Genomic DNA, 13,382 nt, shown 5'->3' on the forward strand with positions numbered 1-13,382 from the left:
TGCAAAGATTTATGAACAATTTAACCAACCAGTCTGAATATTTTCAAGGAAAACTGCTCTCAGGAGCAACACCCTATGCTAGCAAAAGGAATCACACAATTGCTTTCTTTAACTTGAAGCATCAACACAACAAGTGAGAACCCAGTGCTAGCACTGCTAGCTCAGGGAGTCTCCCACAGCTCTTGCCTGCTGGACCCCCAGCTGCAAAGCTGAGCACATGACCAGGCTCTGCTGCCCCTGCAAAAGGAGGTTTTGGAGCCTGGTCCACAGTGCTCAAAAGCTGCAGACAAGCAATTCCCAGGGCGGAGCCGAGCACTTGGGAACTGCAAAAGGGAACAACCTTTTGACACTCCACTTGGAAGCGCTCCCAGGCTGAAGACACCAAACAGCCTTAACTGAATGAGGAAGCAAAATTAATATACATAATGTGAGCTGAACATCAGCATAACAATGCTAATTCGACCCATATTGTTAGTTAATGGAAGACAATGAGTTTGTGGATGCATAAGAGAGGCTTAGGCCCTGGGGGATCCATAATGAATGTTTATCCCAAAAACAAACACCTAAACATAAATCTAAATTTATACAATATAAATTCACAGTCTTAAAATCTTCAATTACGTAAACAGAAAATATACCAGGCAGTATTTCTGTCAGAGTGACATCTCAGATGCACACAGTAACTTAACATCGTGAATCTAATCAGTCTGTCAGGGCAGATAACTTTTCTCTCTGGAGTCTCAAACCCTGCTGCATTTGGCTTCTGGTAGAAAACTTTTTTGCCTGTAGGAGAAAATAACTAAACTCAAGGTTCCTGAAAATGAAAAATTTTTTCTTTAGTCAAATTTACTTTCTCTTAACTACATCACATTCATGATGTGTCTCTAATCTGTTTCAGCACATTCAGGATTATCCTAGTCTCCTCATTTGCAAGCACTGCAAAATATTCCGCTTAATAACTCCCCCTAGGCTTAAAACCTCTTGGTAGTTGTTTTCATAACAGCTTGTATTTCCTTTTAATCAATGTGTTACCAAAAATCATATCAATATCACTACTGTTTTGCTAGAAGTGTTATCAACTTCACTGGGAAATAATTTACTCTATATGCTTAGAAGACTTCTCATGCCTGTTAAAGATTTTATTAAAGTACACCTTACCCAAAAAAGCAACATACTAAAAAGCACTTGACACTGATTTAAAATCTTCTTTTTAAATACATGGCAAAAAATTAGTCACAGTTGGTAACATCTTTATTAGCAAGACTGATTTTTAAATAGGTAGTCAAAATTTAAAAACAGTGGTTATCAGATCCCCCTTCTGATTATCTATGTACAAGTGAAAGAACTTACACTGATGCCTTAGAAATGTAGTTAAGGACAACAAACAGATTTATTTCTGAGATTCTTCTTGCACTAGCAACTGCATCTTTCTAGTTTCCAAGATACTTCTAGACAGCAGTACTGTTTTTAATGCTATGCTTTAAGCTTCTCATTGAAATGCAACATTTCCAAGGCCCCAAATCTGGCTTTGATGTACTCTGATTTACCAGACACTATACTTTGCAAAATACAATTCTTTGACCAAAAACCCCTCCTGCTCATGACATGGTATTACACAGCATGTAATCACTCCAGCATCTAATCTTGTAAGGGACTTATCTGCCAAGAAGAGTCCAGAAATCTAATCATTATATCATAATATTTTGCTGGTTTCCTAGCTTAAACCAGAGTCTGTGCCGCCTTCCAAACCCTGTCTGCACTTCAGTATCACTCAACATACATTTGAAAAGAAATTCTGTTAGGTTTCTAAATTGATATTAAAAACAATGCTAACACTTTCCCTGTCCTCATAAAGAAACAGAATCCTGAGACTAGACTCTGATAGCTAAGATAATGGTTTTAAAAAAATAGGTAGCAACAATAAAGCCCTAAGGAATCATCCACATTTGTTTGAAATGAGCAGGAAGGGGCTCAATCTACACTCCTTTCATAGCATTTTCTTACCTTTTTTAGGGACAGAGTATCCTCACATCTTGTACTCATAAAATAACTGAAAAATCTAAATTATCAAGGAAACATCATGATACTAACACAGGGTCAGTCCATGCCCACTCTACAGATAAACCATAGTTACCATTTTTCTATTAAGTGCAAAGAGAAGGAAGGCTCAAAAGGAAATAAAACCCACACCTTCCCTTAACACACCTCCAGAAACACACAGAGCCAGAGCACCAAACCCAACCTCTGTATTACTAGACCATCCAGAAGAGCAGCCAGAGGAAAAGAAGTGGCTACCAAGCAGCCTCCTTTTATAGAGTAATGCAATCAGCTCACCGACTGTGGGGCTCCAGGCAGCATTAATCCTTCTTAATTTACTTCACCTGGGAAGCTGGGTTTCCTAGGCACAACTGATGGAATTAGACTCACCTGGGAGGGCTGAACCATCCTGCATAGAAGGAAACACTATTCTTCACATTACTGAAATAAGTATTGGCAGGATACCTTAAATCTTAGTTTGTACAAGCTCTTTTTCACTGGAGAAGTAACCTGTATAATAATAACTCAGACTAAGAAAATCTATGGGAGAAACAGACATAGACTGAAGGTCTCCAGACCTTCAACTCCTTGGCTGCATTACCCTGTATGGGGGTTTGACCAAATTAGTGGCTATTAGTTTGCTACAAGTAAAAAGCAAATGCTGTCAATTCCTTCATACAGTCCTTAGAGACAAACAGAGTGGCAAGACTTTAAGAAAGGAAACTGTAAATGTTAACATAAAAACAAACTATTTTAAGTAAAAGAGAGGTGAATGGATCTAACCTGGTTAAATTAAGCCATTTTGTCCTAGATTTACTGAGTTTTTATAAGGCTGAAGCAAGGACTCAAAACGTAATGTAAAAGGAAATAATTAGCATGAATTCCTGGGGAAGGAAACTGATAGCCACAGGAATTGATCTGCAAATTATTTTTTAAAATCACTCTTATAATATTGTATTTTTACCATCTATATCAATTAGACAAATACACATATATTCGAAAGAAGTCCTGAGAGTATGCTAAAGTTGTATTAGTGCTGGTTAAAACTTTATGCTGCACAGACCTATGATTATCAGTGTCTGGGTCTGATTCTACTCTGAACAGAGTATCTAAGCTCCATGGATTTCTAAATAATTCCAGCATACAGCAGTTTGAAGTCAAGTGCTTGCAAAACAGGAGTATTATGCCAAATTGGAACACTGAATCTCAAAGAAAGTATCTCACCATTTTGATCTGTTAATAAATAAGCTCTGCCCTCCTTAGTCTTAAATATATTTCATTAAGAAAGCAATGCAATGACCCCCATGGGTAAAGCTGGTCTCAAGTGAAGTGTCTGAAGGATGAGAGGGGCATTCACGCATCTCCTGTAACAGTTCTCCTTTGGCATAAACATATGATTTAAACTATGAGTTCAGGTGCTTCACACTTCAAGGTTTCCACACTACATTTTAATAGACACACAAATATAAAGGAATAAACAGTATTTAATGAACAATAAGATAAGATGAGAAAAATTACAATGGCAGATTGAGACGATGGCCTTTAATCTTCATTATGGATTCAAATGCAAGCATCTGAAATAAGATTCAAGTGGGTTGATGAAATTCTTTTTGTTTAATGGATAACAATCAAGCAACACATAATCCCTTACAGCAATGATTCTGCAACTGCTCCGTCCTTTTTATGTGCATAATATATCTTAATGGGTTTTACAGCAATTTAAGCCACAAGACAAAGCATCTGGGAAAGACTAATTTACAAGAATGTCATCCATGAGTAACATACCCCATCCATAGAACTGAAATATTTGATGGTATAGGCACTTTATCTTATTGCTATACAGAAGTCCTGTACATACTATTAAAAAATAATAAAAAAAAGGATTTCTAGAGAAACAAGAAAAGCTCCCCAATTTCTCTATTGCATTACTTCTCTTTATCTTCTGAATATATATTTTTTTCTTTATCACTTATTAATAAGATTATCTCACATTAATAGAGATATTGCCTGCTTTATTCCTAGATACTTTGCAGGAAATCACTTCCCTAGAGTTCCTAGGAAAGCGGTCTAATAAGCCAGTCACCAAATAGTCTTATTCAGATTTTGAATTAGAAGTAATTTCAAACATAAATATGAAATAAACTGTGCATTAAAATCATTGAAAACACAAATACACAGTCTACAGATTTCAGTCACTTACAGACGGAAGAAAATCATAATCTCTTTGTATGTGTGGAGACAAGACAAGCTACTAAAGTCATGAATGTGTGCAAAAACTGACTTAGCTTTCACTTTTAATGTTAAGTATAAGCAAAATAAATGTGATAGGTAGATAAAATTGAAAGTCTTTCCTGTATTCTGGTCAGGAAAGCTGGGAAATGAAATGGGGATTACAAAATTTGCTTTCCTGTCAATGGGAAACAGGTATCAAGCTCAACCCTTTTAATTCTTCTGGATCATATCTCAAGCACTGCAATAAATGCACCTTTTTTCTGGGCCAGAATGCACTGTTTTGCATTTTTTGTAATACCATTTTGCTAGCATAGTTTTCATGGTTAATTTAGGCTTGATGGTTGTTGCATTTTTTTAATGAATGGGTGGCTGAGCCATCTTCCTCTTAATCTTCTCAATAGATTTATTTTGTATAGGGCTACCTGTGTTTCAGTACTTTAACTGTTCCAATCTGAGGACTATTGACATTTTCATTAGGTGTTAGTTGACAGTACATGGCTATTTTCAGGGATTTCCATCTATAAGGATTAGGGGGTATCTTTCTTTGCAGAGCTTTCTAGTAGGTAACACATTTCAATATAGCAAAATGACAATGCAGAAAGATTCAGGGAATTTCAGTAAACGTAAGAGGACAGAATTCAGCATCCTCGGGAAGTGCTGGCTGGAAAACAAGGTGTGTGCTATCAGTATCTATCAGTATCTATGTTTCAGAAGGACATAGCCGAAGACTATAATTAGCTCTGAAGCTAAAGTATGAGCAGCATAATAACTGATAGACTAAAAAAGGAATGTAATGAATAAAAGCTCAATTCACAAAGGAATACAATGCTAATATTGAAATCTGGACATGTTAAAATGACGAGTTGTGGAAGATGAGCATTTAATGATACTTTGTGCAATTTACTGAGAATAGAGAAGAAAAAAGGAAAAAAATACAATTTACAAGAACAGAGGAAGCTTTATATGTGTTTTGTGGTAATGTCTATCAAATATCATGGCCTTCGATAATTCTGTTTCCAGTGTATATGAACATATGCTCTGTCTTGTACAAATACACACATAGACATATATAAAATGACGTCTGTAATTTTTCTACAAAAAAAAGGGGGATATGGAGAGATACCACTGAATTTGCAGATCTCTCTGGTTTGCTACATCCAAACCTCAAAAGACAGCTTATAGGTGATGGTCAGTTATCACCCTCTAAATAACTAAAATGGCTTCCTTTCTCTGACAATTTTGCTCACATAATTCTACCTCAAACTAAGCTTGAAAAATGTGGAAAGGGAGGAAAGATAATGCTATTGTGCTGCTTGTCCTCTTTATCTTTTAAAAGGTTGCTGTTGTTTACACACAACACCAGTAGGGAAAGATAGACAAAGCAAAGTGCTCCTTGTATTTGGCTATTTGTGGTGATCCTAGTTTCGTAATGTGAAAGTAAGATCCAAATAAGTGCAGACATTTAATGATGGAGGGTGTTATTCCAAAGGGCATCAAGACCCTGCAATATTCAAGTGAAAAAAGAAATCTCTGGGGTACCCTATCAAGAGATTTTCTACAGGATATGTAGCATCATCAATTCATCCATCTTCTTTAATATAATCAAATACTTTTCTTACTCATTTCAGAATTCCTGGTAAGTTTGTCAGCCTGCAATTTTTGATTTACTCTCTTCTTTTCATCTAAATCTATCCCACTTCAGACTAGTGCCAAACCACAGTCACATTCTTGTCTTGTTGCTCTTACTCCTACTTCAATTTCAGCACTGGCTTATTTTCAGCACTTCGAAAACATCTCTGGGTCACGGCGCTGCCATGCCCTTGAGTGAGCCTGTGCATCTGTCCTGACTCCTCATTCAGCTTCCTCTGCTCCGTTCCCTGTATTTTTATTAATATTTTCACAACTTTCCACTTTCCCTAAACTATCTATCTTTCTGCTTTTAAAACTGACTGGACTTGCAGGAAGGTTTGAACATTTTACATCAGATTGAAAAAAAAGTGTACATTTATGTTTACACATTAAAATACATCATTCTTATGCCCAAATTAAGAATGGCTACATAGTCATCAACAGTTGTTTAACTACATGGCCCTGTAAAAGCAGTTTAGTGAAAGCTGTATAAACTAAGTGGGCAGAACTGCAAAGAGAAAGAGGAACTACTTGCTTTTCTGCTGTGTCCTCCTGCCTGCACTTCAATATCACAGAATGCAAGGCAGCAGAGGACCAAGGCTGCTCTTGATATCAGAAAGAAGCCCAGAAATTTCAGATTTACTCCAAAATTCTGGGGAATGTCTCAGTTGAGGCCAATCTTAAATGTACGATAGACAGAAACAGTGATCTAAATTATGCACCATGTTTTGAGAGTCAGTCAAGAATTTACACTAGAGCGGTGTGAAAGATTGGCAGTGAGGACCTTGAGTTAGCAGAGCTGCAGACAAAGCAATTAGCATGTCTCTTATGTAGATACTGATCCAGCTGTTCTCTCTCTTAACAAAACAAACCTTCCAAAATGTGATAAAATGGCACTTGCTAATAAGGCTAGATGAAGCAGATAATAGCAAAATAATCAATTAAATGGAGTCACACTTTCCTACTTTGAAAAGGGCATTGGGAAGCAGTACAGAGATCAAATGAAAAATAAATTATAATTTCTGGTTGGCAAAAGTCTGTCAGATGTGTACTTGAAGTGAGAACAGATAACAAGAATGATGAGCATCGTGGAGGGGGAAGTGCTGATCCTCTGCTGCTTGCGAAAAACATTCCAGCACCTCCGGCCAAGCGCAGAAGTACATGCAGCTTCCTGAAGGCCTCGTCCTTCTCCCAGAGTAGAGTCTGATCTGATCTAAGCAGGTAGGAAATCAAAGCCTTATTTTTGCAGCAGCCCCTCGGCAGCACAGGAACAAGCAGAATGTGCCTATGCAAATACTGCTCTGCCTCTGAGCACAGGGAGCACTGCGGTACAAGGTGAAAATCACCTTGTCTGCACTCCTCTCCTTCCTCCGAAGCAAGGCCAGACACCTTTCAAAAGGGATATTGAGTCTTTGTTCATAAACCAGTGCTTATTCAGCCAGCTGCCCCTTCTCTGGGGCTGACTGCCAAAATATCCTGACAAGCTCTTTTTTTCCTTCTTCTCAGGTCTTGACATTATTTCTCTCTCCCTCTCTTTGCCTCCTTCCTAATATACGTATGACCAGACCTTGTCTGACATGGCATCCCATTTGCAAGCACATTACTCTCTGTCCTTGGATCCCATAGTGATGCATATTCCGAATCCCATAGATCACAGTGTACCAAAGTGGCACTGATGGAGACTTAAATGGAACTAGAGGTACTAAAGAGAAAGGAAGCAATTTGCCTAACTTATGTCAGAAGCAGAGCCAGTAGCAGAGTCTGTGCCCTATCCCAACTGCTGGAAGCTGCATTTCCCACGGTTTCAGAAAGCAAACTTCCATTTGCTGGGGGTTTTGCTCTTAGCTGAAGAGCCTTTTGCCATGAAATCATGTTCAGAAAGAATGCTGCTGGAATTGCCTACCAACAGAGATCTGCAAAAGGAAAAGGCAAAAACAAAATACTTGGAGCAACTATGTTTTATGAATTGTTGAAGGAAAAGATAATTCTGTTTTTTTTTCTGAGAAGCTTTGGTTCTAATATTTCTACATGAAATACAATTTTCTATATTCTGTCTACACGGTTGTTAAATTTCTTGCTAGTTAAACTCCTTTTGGAAGGACCATAGCAAAAGGCAAGTGCTTTGTTCTTAGCTTCATCTATCACTTTTTTTTTTATTAAAGAAACAACATTTTGGTCTGAGATAAAGTATAGTTTTAATGTGAAAGTACGTGTTTGTTTTTAGTAGCTGGAAAGTGAAAAAAAAAAAGAGATAACAATAAGAGATAATAATAATAAAAAAGCAACACTGGAATAATAAATGGTATTCCTTTCAGTAATAGACTATTCCCTATCTTAATGAAAACTATAATGAATCATGGAGCTGTAAAACAAGGTTAGGAGTTTATTAAAAAAAAATAAAGTTCTCTCATTTTGACTGATGTTGCTCTTTTCACTGCAAAAGCCAGCTATGATGCACTTTCCTTGTACTTACTATCAAGAAAGAAATTTTCTTACTCCACGTCACTTTTCATTTGATATTTTGCGTGTGTGTTGGGATACCTTGACAGTTGCTAAATGTGAGAGACATTTTTTTTTCTGACTGGTTAACAGAATAATTACTCATTAAATCTTTGTAATCCCAATGCCAGAATACACACATAGGTATACAAAGGCATGCCACAGAATCCTCCTTAACTGTTCATGTTTTCTAAATAGAAAGTATGAGAGTGACTCTAAAACACATGATTTCAGCTAAGAACCATAATGAAGATATCTGATTTCTTTTTTGATGTGCTCTTTCCCACCTCATTCACAAAACATCTTAAACCTGATTTATCATTTAATTTAGCTGCCATACTGGAGCTTCCAACAGTCTTTACCCAATATGAAGTAATTAAGGGAAAGGCACAATAAACAGATTTGTGTAAAGGCATGGGGAGGGGAGAGCACTCGATAATCTTGAATAATCTTGAAAAAATCCAAAGTGCACCTTTCGGGAGCCTTGGGTACGACAGATGAGTTGCTGAAGAACTGCCCCTACAGGCATATTCAAAAACTAAATTATGTGTAACTTGCAGAATAAATTTGATACACTCAAAATTGCACCTATCATTTCAGTGCAAATGCGCTATAAAAAAAAAAAAACGTTTTGAGAAGTTAAAGAAAATGCCCTGTCCGAAAATATGATGCTCAAGTTTTCACCTTTACAAAATATTTAAGCATTAACAACTTGACAAGGCATGGTTTGATTCTCTAGCAGTAATTCTAAAATTGGATAAAGGTAAAGTAGTTCTGTTTGTTTAAATATGGTGACAGCAATTGTCACAGAGTAAAGTGACAATAAAGTGGAGTTAACCCAGAGTATTTCAGTGTTCCTTCCCCATGGGAAATGGGCACCGCAGCAGCAGCCAAGCACTTGGCCTGGCAGGGTTTCAGCCGCCTCCCTGGCCCATGGCACTCCCTCATTCAACACTGTTAACTTAAATGTTATTTTCGGATTTTGCCTTCCACTGGAAATGCCTGGGGAAGGCTTGTCATAGTTCTGACACGGACCTTTAAAATAGGAGTGTATTTTGTATGAGGAAGGGAACTAGGTGGGGCTGATGTGGAGAGCAGGAAAAAACTGGTGCTGCTGATGTTCAGGGAAACTGCCCTCATCCAGGAGCAGGTGCAGAGAAGCACGGCTGTGATGGGAGCGCTTTTATGAGACTGTATTTGCCAAGTTTTGCTTGTTCAGCTTTACAGTGTGAACATGGAGGGAAGATGTTCCTGTCTAACAAATACACCATGTGGCCGACAAAGAAGGGAAAAGGATTTGTAAGCTAAAGGAAGGAAAAATCAGCTATAAATTAGCCAGGAATAAATTTACTCTGAAATTAGATGAAGGTCTCTAACCATTACTGAAGATTGTTACAGCAGGGTCCCAAGAGGATAAAAATTCTTATTAGCTTTAAAATGGTGCTTGATGAGTTTATGAAGGGTATTGCAAGATGTGGATATCTCCTACTGCAGAGAACTGAACTTGTGACCCAGCAGATCCCTTTCACTCCTATACACTTCTGCATGTTAATGCTTACGTACAAGCAAAATCTGATTCTTTTTTCATGCTTTTAATGCTTTAGTTTCCATGACCAATTTCATGCTTTTAGGGGGTTAATTCAGATTTGTAATGTTTTATATACTTTTACATTAAATTATTAAAAAAAAAAAAAGAAACAAACAAAACCTCACACTCTGCTGCAGTCATTGATTCTATGCAAACTGTTATGGCCCCTTTAGCTGAATGTTATTTAATGAGTGTCCCTGAAGGGATTAGCATGTCAATGTGTGTATATTGATTTCCTAATCCAGCCCATCAAAGCTGTTATGATCTGGCGACAGCACAAGAAACAGCAGTTCAAGGTTCTTCACACAGCTCTGTCAGTATGTTCTCAAGCTCTTGATGTGAGAATTAGCTCAGTCCTGAAGTCCAATTAATCTGATGAGACTGTCAACAAAGATGTCATTTGTAGTCACATTTTTGGGGATGTGGACACCTGTCTAAAATACAGAATGAGATCACCACCTCATTAACATTTTCCAACAGATGGTAAAAAGCTGCATTTTATATTATTTTAGACTTAAAGCCAGTCCTTGAAGCTCATGCTGAAGGACTGCACACCAAAGCTAGTTTTAGAAATCAAAATATCTGCTAAAAGTGTATTTAGTGTGTATGTAGACACTGGCACCAGGGTGTTACAGTGGATATAGAGTTTGCCATTATTCTCCCAACTCTCAAAGGAAAACAATACAGAAAATTAAAATAAATACAGAAAAAAAAATGGGGAAAAGGAGTTAAGAAAGCCCTTTTTTTTTTGAGTAATCTGATCTTTCATCAAAATAATCCATTATTTCCCCCCAAAATTCCGGAATATTTCAATCGCGTGTAATGGCTCAAGGCAGCTTTTTGTTAAGTGGAGTCATGGTCCTATTCTTTTTTAAGATCCATGTCCAAGCTTGCCGTCTGGTCCTACATCAGACTACATTTCCATGACACACAATTCTCCGGTTGTTACCCAGTACCATAAAAATGACAGTAGCTGGAGACTCATAGCATTAGTCTGTGCCACAAAGCTGACTAAGAACCAGTTTGACAGTTCTTATATAGACAAGATGCAATCTGCTTTTCCTCAGTAACAGCATTAAGGTCTCAATCCTGTTATTGCTGTGTTCAACAGGCAAACTATTTAACTTCACTGTAGAAAAATCAGATTCTAACAAGGTCCCAGCTGAGCTAAGTACTACAGAGGGAGACCATGTAAATGCTCATCCCACGTGCTATTATGGCAATACACAACAGTGGAGTCCCGTCGGTGAACATATAGAGAATTTGCTGTCAAGTGAACAGTAGAGTTTTGAAGGCCTCCTAAGGAACCATTTTTTTAACTCTATTTTTGCATTCAAAAAACCTATGCTTATGCTGTTCTCATACTGCTTTTGCTGCTCACATGTGTCACAGTACAAATTGGCATGCTTCCAGTTTTTGATATTGTCCAATTCCCTGGGTCATTAGTTATGTAATCATAATCATTTTTCTGCTGGGCAGATTGGTGTTATCTATCTCATATTCTCTCATTTCACCTCCTTAGTGAGTTAGAACATAGATGGGAACATCCAAGTCCCTAAGGGCACCATCTGGTACTATCATGTATAGAGCGTGCTAAATGAATGACATACTGTATGAGACTTTCTACTCATTACTTACTGATTCCTTATTTTGATATTATTTTAAAAATTCATTCCATTACATATTTTTCAGTTATTTTGTTCATCTCTTTCCTTTATACTTTTATTGAAAGTCTCCACAGAGTGGAAAAATAATTGATGAGTAAGAAAGAGACGGAGTGGGGGTTTTAGTGTATCAAGAGGAATATTGAGAATATGTGAACAAATGACACGACACAGGATAAACATTTAAGCTGCATGCAGGAACTGACTGTTTATGTCCTAGTCATTGCCTGCTTGTGCTGTTCTGTGACAAGGCACCGTGTGTAGATAAAAGCAGCCCAATATTTGTGTTTGTTATTGCTTTATGTTCATCTCAGTAAAACAGACTGTTATTTTTTATTTTACTGCATAGCACCATAAATATAAATGTCATCTTAAAGCCAAGTCTCTCTCTTGCTAAACAATTGCCAGTTGAATTTTTGTATTAATGATTCTTAACAGACCAATCTAAAGTACTGTTTTCTATGTGTCCCAATTTTACATGATGTCTGCCCAAATGAATTTCAGTTTGGAGGTTTACTTAAATCCTGTATTTAATTAAATCATTGTATCATTGGGTGAAGGTAGCAATCTCTGGAAAGTGAAAGAGTAAGAACTGGTTGCAAAAGCCCTAGATAATGTTCAGTAATATTGTGAATTTTTTACATCAAAACACACTCAGATAAGAAAGCAATACCTTAACAAGGTCAAGTCATCTGCAAATGGCTCTATCAGAGCATCTCACACATAATCTCTGCTTAATTTCGTGGAATTTTCAATGGTTCCTTTCTGCCTGTACCTTAAGGGCAAGCAGCATATCTGGCAGAGCTCCTCGCACAGGAAAAGAAGTAACAAATCCGCTATGAGAGAGGACAGAAATGAAGCCTCAGCTGTTTTTCCTTCTGATGTGGAACCTAGTGTAGCTTAGAGGTTGTTTCTAATAGATCAGTTTTAGCTTGGCCTCCAGGGTGGATGTGGTGACATTCCTCTATACTCTTGTCCTTAACTTCCTGACAAGTGAATGTGCAAGAGTCAGCTTTCCAGCTGGACCTCAGAGATTGCTGGTAGCACCCTGGGCCAGAAGCAGTATGAGGGGCCATCTCCCAAAGCTTGTGGAGTCAGCAAAGCCTTTTGCTTTTACCAAGAAGCAGCAACAGCTGGAAAGGTGAAAGCCAATGTCACAGCCCACCTCTGCTCCCAAAGGTGAAAGCAAATGTCACAAGCCACTTCTGTTCCTACATCCTATGAGCTTGGACTGGCTGCTGGGCTGAGTTAATCCTGAGAGAGGGTAAGTCCTCTTCTTATTCTTTAAATGAATCTCTACTTAAAAAAAAAAACTTAGCCTTGTTTATTTTTTTTTTTTCAATTTGCACTTGTCATAGTACCAAGTTCCCTCATACACAAGCAGGGGGCCAGAGGTACATAGTCAGTCAAGTCAGTCATTTTCCCCTTTGCAGGGAAATGAAAGGAAATGGCAAATAACGTTGCAGAGCCATGAAATGCAATGGAGTAACAACAGCTTTCCGGAAATGGGGATCCACACAACAATTTGTTCTCATATTAAATACAAAACAATGCAGAAAAAAATTCATAGCAAACAAAAAAATGAAAAAAAAATCCCCTGTTAGGAGCTTGTAACACACACATTCTTGAGATGCCTCACAATTATTCATTTTGATTTATATGCATCTGAATGTTCCCCCATGGCCTTTTGTTTTCATTTTAGCTTTCTAAGCCTCTGTGCCATTCCAGAAGCC

The sequence above is a fragment of the Tinamus guttatus genome, unplaced genomic scaffold (assembly GCF_059628265.1).
Source record: "Tinamus guttatus ecotype Peru unplaced genomic scaffold, ASM5962826v1 Tinamus_guttatus_pri_ptg000451l, whole genome shotgun sequence".
Taxonomy (NCBI): domain Eukaryota; kingdom Metazoa; phylum Chordata; class Aves; order Tinamiformes; family Tinamidae; genus Tinamus; species Tinamus guttatus.